The following is a 9,794-nucleotide window of genomic DNA, read 5'->3' as shown; positions in this document are numbered from 1 at the left end:
TTAAAAGGACTGATTTATTAATACACACAACGCGTTTCGGTGGACACAGCCACCTTCATCAGGTGTCACCTGATGAAGGTGGCTATGTCCACCGAAACGCGTTGTGTGTATATTAATAAATCAGTCCTTTTAATATTTTTGCCCTGTTATTGGCGCTCTGGTACCGCTATTCATATTCACTGATGTTCTCTGATAAAGCCTTCTTCAGACTTGATTTGGCACAGAAGATGATATCCAGCATGCCAGGGCGAATTGCAGACATCTTGAAAAATAAGTGTCGGCACTATAAATATTGAGTCTTGACGTATCTGTCAATAAAAGAATAAAAGTTATGAAATGTTTGTAATAGTACTTCAGTAATAATAGACACATGTAACTAAAAGATGATAAAACGCTGAAGCAGTAAACTGTGTAAAAATAAAAATTTGTCAGGCTCAAAACTTTTAGCCGCGATTTCAATAATGAACGATTGCTGTTGACAAGCCTTGTGGATGCCAGGCTATGTTCACATCACATTCAGTCCTACGTCTCTCTAAGGGCTCTTTCACACGTCAGTGTGTCCGGTACGTACTGGAGACACTGACACACATAGACCCATTCAAATCTATGGGTCTGTGCACATGTCAGTGTGCTCCACGCATAGACATGTCCATTTTTTACGCCCTGCACGGTCCACAAAATGTCTCACACTGAACACACACAGATGACATCCTTGTGTCATCAGTGTGACATGTACCTGCACCTGGGAATCAGTTAGTGCTGCTCCCAACGGCCGGGTGCTGAACACTGCCCGCATCATTGTACCTTGCTCGCGCTGTGATCAGCACGAGCAAGATACAATGTTGGGAGTAGTAGTGTCTGCTCCCACAGTGTCCCTGTGTAAAAAGTAAGAATAAAATAATAAAATCCTTATACTCAACTGTCCGGAGATGTCCCCCGCTGTAATCTTCTGATGCCAAGGATTCGGGGAGAATGAGCCACGCCAGTGAGTGGGTCCCGGAGGGGTGTTGAGCTCTGGAGTGGTGTCCTGTCACTCAGTGAGCTCTGCGCAGCTCCGGGCCCTGCTCACTGGAGCGACTCATTCTCCCCGGCTCCTCAGCGTCAGCAGTCGTGGAATTACAGCGGGGGACATCTCTGGACAGGTGAGTATAAGGATTTTATTATTTTATTCTTACACAGGGACACTGCGGGAGCCGACACGACTACTCCTAACATTGTCCCTTGCTTGTGCTGATCACAGCACGTGCAAGGAACAATGATGAGGGCAGTGTTCAGCACCCGGCGCTTGGGAACAGTGCTAACTGTAGCGCTGATTCCCAGGCACCGGGTATGTGTGATCCTGATGCGGCACACAGGCAGTACATGATTGCCACATGTCTGACACACACGGGAAACAGATCTCAGATACCGGTTTCTCTAGTACCGGAAATATACGGACATGTGAAACCTCCCTAAGGCTAAGTTCCCACAAGTATTGCTTTATTGAGGTTGCAGATTTTCTGCATTTATTAGCTAACATAAGTTACTTGTGGTTTTTTTTTTCATTGCGTTTTTGAGTGCGGTTTTTTTACATGCAATTTTAATCGGGAATTTCTAGCTGCAGTTTTTGTCTCCTTTTCGCGTGTCATGTTTTAAATAAAACTGCTTTGTTTTGGATACTTCCCGTTACTTGGCTTTGATGAAACTTTATCAAGGCTTGTGCAGTTTACATATGCTTTTTAGTGTGTTTATGCTGTGGAAACCCACTGAAATTTCATACATTAGATATAAAAATTCTACACACCCCTCTTAAGCGAGGTTTTTGTCATGTAAAAAAGTCACCCATAATCTGTACAAAGCCACTGAGAAACCAACTGAAATAATTTTGAGGGGAGAAATAACAAAACTAAAATAATGTGGTGGCATAAGCGTGAACACCCTGTTATATTAGGGATGCGGTTGTGTGCAAAATTACTCATTTAAACTCATGTTAAATAGTAGTCAGTACACAGCTTCCATTATTTACAGTAATTTTGATTAACCCTATATAAAGTTCAGCTGTTCTAATAGGATTTTCCTTACATTTTCTAAAGTTGTATTTTACAGCGAAAGCCATGGTCTGTAAACAGCTTGAAACACAGCAAAGGGATCTCTTTGTTGAAAGTGGTCAGTCAGGAGAAGGGTACAAATTTTTTTTTTTTTTTTTTTTTTTTTTTTTTTTTTTTTTTTTTTTTACACATTAGATATGCCATGGAACACTGAAGAAGGTCATCAAGAAGAAACGTTCCAAATAAGTCAAATTTGCAACTAAACTTTTAGTTTTCTGATAAAAAGCTGAAGTTGAAATCAACAAAAGAATGGCTTTGCCATTAGATCAAGGTTTTGGAACTGCCTAGACCTGAATCCAAATTAAATGCTGTGGGTTATCCTGAAAATGACTGTAGACAGGAGATGCCCTTACAATCTGACAGATTTAGAGAATTACTGTAAGGAAGAGTAGGCAACAACTGCAAATTCTAGATCTGATAGACTCCTACCCAAGAAGACTGAATGCTGTCATAAATTCAACGGGTACAGCAATAAAGTATTATTTTAAGGGATTGCATATTTATGCAACCACATTATTTTAATTATTTACCCCCCCCCCTCCCGAAAATGATTTCAGTTTATTTTTCAACTGAATTGTGCAGATTATGGATGACATGCAAAGTGGAAAAAGTTCTGAAATGATTCTTCTTGGATTGATTTTGTTTTACATAACAAAAGCCTTCCATTTTAACAGGGGTACGTAGACTCTCTATATCCACTGTTTTCCTCATCTCGTTCAACTTTGAAGGAAATCTGCAAAACTTGAAATGTTGCAAATTTCAAAAATGCAAGTCCACTTACGCAGTGTTGAAAAAAAATCTGAATCCCATTCACTTTGCTAGAACTGTAAGGCGCTGTGTTTTTTGCACAGTGGAAGTACTTCATGTTAAAAAACGTACAAGTACTCATCGTGGAAACTTAGCCCAAGTCATACTCAATGAGATCCATGCATGTGATATCTGGATTGCTGTACGCTAGTGCTGGATTCCCCTGCACAGGAGAAATGTGACATGTGAACAGCAGCCCAGATCTCTGCGTCCTACACCTGAATTTTCTGTATGAAGGTGGATGATGTAAAGTGCCAATATCTTACATTATTCAACCTATTAAAAAAAATGGTTAGTGGAAATGTGTATTTCCATGGTGAGTAAATGATTGTTGCTAAATGTTGGAAATCTATGCAATTTAGTCAGAAAGCAAGCTGATTGATCAGGACTTTTTTTTGTTTCATACAATGGTAGTATTTTCTTTTCTGTATCTATTGAACATGTACACACAGTAATATTATGACTGGATCATATTGCATAGTATTACTATGCGCAAAACATTCCATCAAGCAAGAATTTCTAATACAATGACAATGTTATTTGTTATAATCAGAACACGCAGATGGTTTCTATTATGGCGGATGATTGTGATTCACTTATGATGTTAGTGGACAAACATTAAGATATTGAGTAAATATCACATGGTTGGTCGGTTCATCTTACCATTTAACATTGTCCATTTTTTCATGTTAAATCTAATTATGATGCATTCCCTTATCCATTAGCATTATTTTACATAAAGGGTACATTCACAAGTCAAATTATAATCCAGAAATCCCCTGCATTTCCATGCGGATGGTGTGAACATACCCCAAGTTGATATGCTTTGAAGCAGCTGTGCTGTTAGACCAATGTATTCTGATTTCTCTAGTTTATTAAATACTGTTTATTAACATTCATATAGACTCTGTCACTATTTTATGTATTATGTAACAGGACTTATACCAGGATTGCTGTTTCTAAGTAGAGATGGGCATGCGGCAGCAGAAATACCCAAATCAATAACAGCATCAAATTTATAGCATATCACTAAAAAATACCATACTGTGACCTCATGCAGACGTCCATTTCAAGTTCTATCTGTGTAACTCATAGAACATGCACCCATTGTAGTCTATGAGGCTGTTCACAAATACATTTTTTTTTTTTTTTTGAGGACCGTGTTAAAAAATAAAATAAATGGGACATGTCTGTTTTTCATCTGATTTACGGATCAAAATCACCCATACAAGTCTATTGGTCTTTGAAAATAAAGGACAGCACAAAATAAAATGACATCCCTATGCAATCAATGTGCTGATTGTGCCATCAACATATTTATCAAACATTCATTGTTCAAAGACCCTGTGCTAAGATAACAGTACAATAAACAGCAAGAGCTGATATAAGATGTAAATAACAATAATAATTCATCAATTAAAAATTCTCAACTCAACCTACAAGAGAAGTCAACATTCAGACTTATGACAAAAGTCCATATTTCTTGTCCCACCTGAAGAGAGAAACGCATGAATTCTAAAGTCAACATAAAAATAATAGTGTATTTCTCCTGGCCTACTTAATTTAGACATCTGGATAATTAAGATTAAAAGCTGTGTCATCACAATAAGGAATCAGCATTCACCAGGCACTGGTATGCAGAACTGGCAGCAGCTAATGGGGACCCAGCTATGCTCATTAATTATTTATTATTATTATTATTTATTTAAGTGTGAACAGAATGGGTCTTCACAGAAGAATTATGGCAAAAAGCCATACTTTTGACATGGAAACAAAGGGCAAGTAAGGGCAAGATTATAATGAGGGCAATCTGGGCTACCGCCCAGGGCTCCAGGGATCCCATGGCCAGATTGCCCTCATTATAATATGTGGGCGTCAATGCGGCACATACCGGCAGGTAGAGGCGGGGGGGGGCCCCGAACCGCTCCCCCAGCAGCTGCACACGGCCGCTGCTTCTTCTTCGGCCGGGCCAGCACTGCACCTGTCAACTTTCCTGTGTGCTGACCCGGCCGCGTCACAGCTAGGAGACACGAACCTGTGCCCGGCCGTGTCTGCTAGCATGACGTCACGCAGTGTGCGCCCTGCACTGCGGCACTGGAGAGGAGCCGGACGACTGGAGCTGGGGGATGGTGAGTGTGTGATCGAGTGTGTGTGTGTGTGCAGTCAGATATTGTGTGATGTCTGTTTATATGTATTTTTGTGTTTCAAATGTGTTTATGCGTGTATGTATATGTCTGTATATGTTTGTGTGTGCTTGACTGCGTGTGGCCTCCTGCTGTCTCTGGGGGTTGCTGTGTGGCCTCCCGCTGTATCTGGGGGGCACTATGCGGCCTCCCGCTGTGTATAAATGGCTACGTGCGGCCTCCTGCTGTATCTGGGGGGCGCCGTGCGGCCTCCCGCTGTGTATAGATGGCTATGTGCGGCCTACCGCTGTGTATAGATGGCTACGTGCGGCCTCCCGCTGTGTATAGATGGCTACGTGCGGCCTCCCGCTGTGTATAGATGGCTACGTGCGGCCTCCCGCTGTGTATAGATGGCTACGTGCGGCCTCCCGCTGTGTATAGATGGCTACGTGCGGCCTCCCGCTGTGTATAGATGGCTACGTGCGGCCTCCCGCTGTGTATAGATGGCTACGTGCGGCCTCCCGCTGTGTATAGATGGCTACGTGCGGCCTCCCGCTGTGTATAAATGGCTACGTGCGGCCTCCCACTGTGTATAAATGGCTACGTGCGGCCTCCCACTGTGTATAGATGGCTACATGCAGCCTTCCGCTGTGTATAGATGGCTACGTGTGGCCTCCCGCTGTGTATAGATGGCTACGTGCGGCCTCCCGCTGTGTATAGATGGCTACGTGCGGCCTCCCACTGTGTATAGGAGGATTGTGGCAGCTCATATTGTGTGTAGGGTCTCATACTGTATATAGGGGTATGTCAGCATACTTAATTGTGCTCAATATTAAGTCATACAATTAATGTAAAAAAATTATAATTAATATATTAATATTGTGCCAAATTAATTTCACGTGAACTATCACATGATCTATCACAGGGGATCATGTGACATGTCATGAGATACATCAGGTGTATGTGTGGGGGGGCCTGCGCCTTCTAAGCTGCCCGCGGTCCTTGCTACTCTTAATCCACCCCTGAACTATGCATAAAAACTTATGAACTGGGTTGCAGATTAATGGCAGCGGGTGCTCTGAACTGATGGGTAAAAATGTTAAATACATGGTTGCTACAGAAGGTAGTTTGTTCACTGGAGGGATGATGAGCAATACAATGAGTGTCTGCAGGCAACAATGAAGAATGGTGACATGAAGAGAGGCAGCTTCTGTTTTGGTAAACTTCGTGGCCTCAATCAGTGGCATAACTATAGGGGTCTTAGTTGTGACCTGACCCTATGATCCCGGGAGAACACAGGGCATCAGGACACTTAATCTATGTACACTTAAATGGGGCTGACTACAAGATGATCCACAGCTGCTGATCGGGATGTCCCTATACAAAGACAGACATTGAAGGAGATACAACATGAAATCAGCAATGTAGATCTTTAAGGGCTCATTTAGACATCAGTGATTTTTCTCGATTAAAAAAAACGGTCCAAATTTCATATAATGTTTTTGATCAGAGTGAGTCTCAGACTTTGTTTCGAGTTTCATAAGATGGACAAAGAAAACAAAAAGAGGTTACTCAAGCCTCTTATATCAAGCAGTCTGCGGCACCTGAGTGCTGTACTTTTTTTTTTTCACTGATCCATACACTTTTATTGGCAATTTCAGATCAATATCAGACAAGTTTCTGTACTTTTGTGTGGACCACTACCCCATAGGCTATTATAGGTATGACTGCTATCCTTGAAAAAAAATGGATAGCACTCATATGAGAAAAGCTGATGTCTGAATGAGCCCTTATTCTAAGCATCAACAGGGTGTTCTAGAAGTCACAACCCCACTGCTCAGGTCATGGAATCTTCTAATGAAATGGAATTAATATTAATGAATATGTTACAGAATTACAATGCATCGGTAAAAAGAGAATGCTATACTGTGTCTCGATATGGAATTCAATTTTTTTGTGTGTGCACCCATAGGTTTGAATGGGTGAGTCTCATCCGATTTCCAGAAGAAACTAGTGTATGCTGTGATTTTTTTCATGCAGATTCGGTCAGTGAAAAAAAAAAATCACTCTTCTGCACTGCCCCATTGACTAACATTGGTCCAAGTGCTGTTTGTTGTTTTCATGGATAGCAATTAGATGGAAAATACAATTGTGTGAACCTACCATAAGGGTGAATTCATACAAAGCAGATTTTGTTGCAGAAATTTCTGTGATTGTCTTATTCATCTAAATGTGGATTACAGAAATCCATATCTTTACCACAGAAACAATTCCATTCAGATGAATAGAACTGACTCAGTCAAACTCAAGAAATCAACCACAAAAATGTATGCAACAAATGTGCCACATGTGAATATGTTCTTTAGATGGAGAAATTGTGCAGCTGACTCAGGACTCAGGCAATAAGAGCGATTCCTCGCCCTGTCCTAGTGATCGTGTGATCGCCGGGTGTCAGGATGGAGCAGGGGCTGCCGGGTCTGATCCACATCAGCTATGGAGGTGCCAACAGGAGGCGGAATTTGCCCTATGTGGCTTATATGGCTGCTCCAGTTACTGAGCAAATCAGCAAGAACAAGATGTGTTAATGTTTCCTGACTTATTCTACCACCTTATGGGGGCACAATGTGTGAAATATGTAAAAAATAAGGGATCCAGATTGATGAACAGGTTGATGATGAGACTAAGGTTTTTTATTCACAACGCGTTTCAATTATGCATTTATCAATTGAAAAAAAACAAATGTGCAAAACATGACAACCGATGGGTTTTTAAAGGTCCAAAATGGATTCCATTTGCATAGGGAACACCTACAGGAGCACTTAAATCAATCAATGTGGAAAATGGGAAGGGCGGGAAGTCCAACTGGCAATTTCAAATTGATTAAAGTTAGAGGAAAAAAAACAGGGAGACCATACGTATTGATGATCAAATGTAATGAGATAAGAACCCATGATGGGCCAGTGAATAGAAGCCATAAAGGGAATATTTAGCGGAGGAGCCACCTGGGCAGATGAGGGAAAGGGGACAGAAGAAAGAAGAGAACTGTATATAGAAATGATAACACATCAATAAAAGGACAAATTGTTGAGAAGAAATGATTGGAGTGTAGGAGAAATGGTCACAGGTGAGCGTAACCAGAACTCTCCTACTGTCCCTTCATAGGGTATCACCCTATTGTGCATTCTGTTTCCCAATTTTAGATTTGTCCAAGTAAAAAATAAAGAAATAGCAATAAATAAATAAATAATTAAAACAATATTCAAGAAGAGGTAAGCCTCTTCCAGTCCAAACCATTGTTTAAAACCATATGTCTGATATACAGTACAGACCAAAAGTTTGGACACACCTTCTCATTTAAAGATTTTTCTGTATTTTCATGACTATGAAAATTGTACATTCACGCTGAAGACATCAAAACTATGAATTAACACATGTGCAATTATATACTTAACAAAAAAGTGTGAAACAACTGAAAATATGTCTTATATTCTAGGTTGTTCAAAGTAGCCACCTTTTGCTTTGATGACTGCTTTGCACACTCTTGACATTCTCTTGATGAGCTTCAAGAGGTAGTCACCGGAAATGGTCTTCCAACAATCTTGAAGGAGTTCCCAGAGATGCTTAGCACTTGTTGGCCCTTTTGCCTTCACTCTGCAGTCCAGCTCACCCCAAACCATCTCGATTGGGTTCAGGTCTGGTGACTGTGGAGGCCCGGTCATCTGGCGTAGCACCCCATCACTCTCCCTCTAGGTCAAATAGCCCTTAGACAGCCTGGAGGTGTGTTTGGGGTCATTGTCCTGTTGAAAAATAAATGATGGTCCAACTAAACGCAAACCGGATGGAATAGCATGCCGCTGCCAGATGCTGTGGTAGCCATGCTGGTTCAGTATGCCTTCAATTTTGAATAAATCCCCAACAGTGTCACCAGCAAAGCACCCCCACACCATCACACCTCCTCCTCAATGCTTCATGGTGGGAAGCGGGCATGTAGAGTCCATCCGTTCACCTTTTCTGCGTTGCACAAAGACACGGTGGTTGGAACCAAAGATCTCAAATATGGACTCATCAGACCAAAGCACAGATTTCCACTTGTCTAATGTCCATTCCTTGTGTTCTTTAGCCCAAACAAGTCTCTTCTGCTTGTTGCCTGTCCTTAGCAGTGGTTTCCTAGCAGCTATTTTACCATGAAGGCCTGCTGCACAAAGTCTCCTCTTAACAGTTGTTGTAGAGATGTGTCTGCTGCTAGAACTCTGTGTGGCATTGACCTGGTCTCTAATCTGAGCTGCTGTTAACCTGCGATTTCTGAGGCTGGTGACTCGGATAAACTTATCCTCAGAAGCAGAGGTGACTCTTGGTCTACCTTTCCTGGGGCGGTCCTCATGTGAGCCAGTTTCTTTGTAGCGCTTGATGGTTTTTGCAACTGCACTTGGGGACACTTTCAAAGTTTTCCCAATTTTTCGGACTGACTGACCTTCATTTCTTAAAGTAATGATGGCCACTCTATTTTCTTTACTTAGCTGCTTTTTTCTTGCCATAATACAAATTCTAACAGTCTATTCAGTAGGACTATCAGCTGTGTATCCACCAGACTTCTGCACAACACAACTGATGGTCCCAACCCCATTTATAAGGCAAGAAATCCCACTTATTAAACCTGACAGGGCACACCTGTGAAGTGAAAACCATTTCCGGTGACTACCTCTTGAAGCTCATCAAGAGAATGCCAAGAGTGTGCAAAGCAGTCATCAAAGCAAAAGGTGGCTACTTTGAAGAACCT

Source organism: Phyllobates terribilis, unplaced genomic scaffold (assembly GCF_046119375.1).
Source record: "Phyllobates terribilis strain yellow unplaced genomic scaffold, ASM4611937v1 Scaffold_2__4_contigs__length_985480577, whole genome shotgun sequence".
Lineage (NCBI taxonomy): Eukaryota > Metazoa > Chordata > Amphibia > Anura > Dendrobatidae > Phyllobates > Phyllobates terribilis.
The sequence above is the reverse complement of the archived record's forward strand: the minus strand, read 5'-3'. Positions refer to the sequence as shown.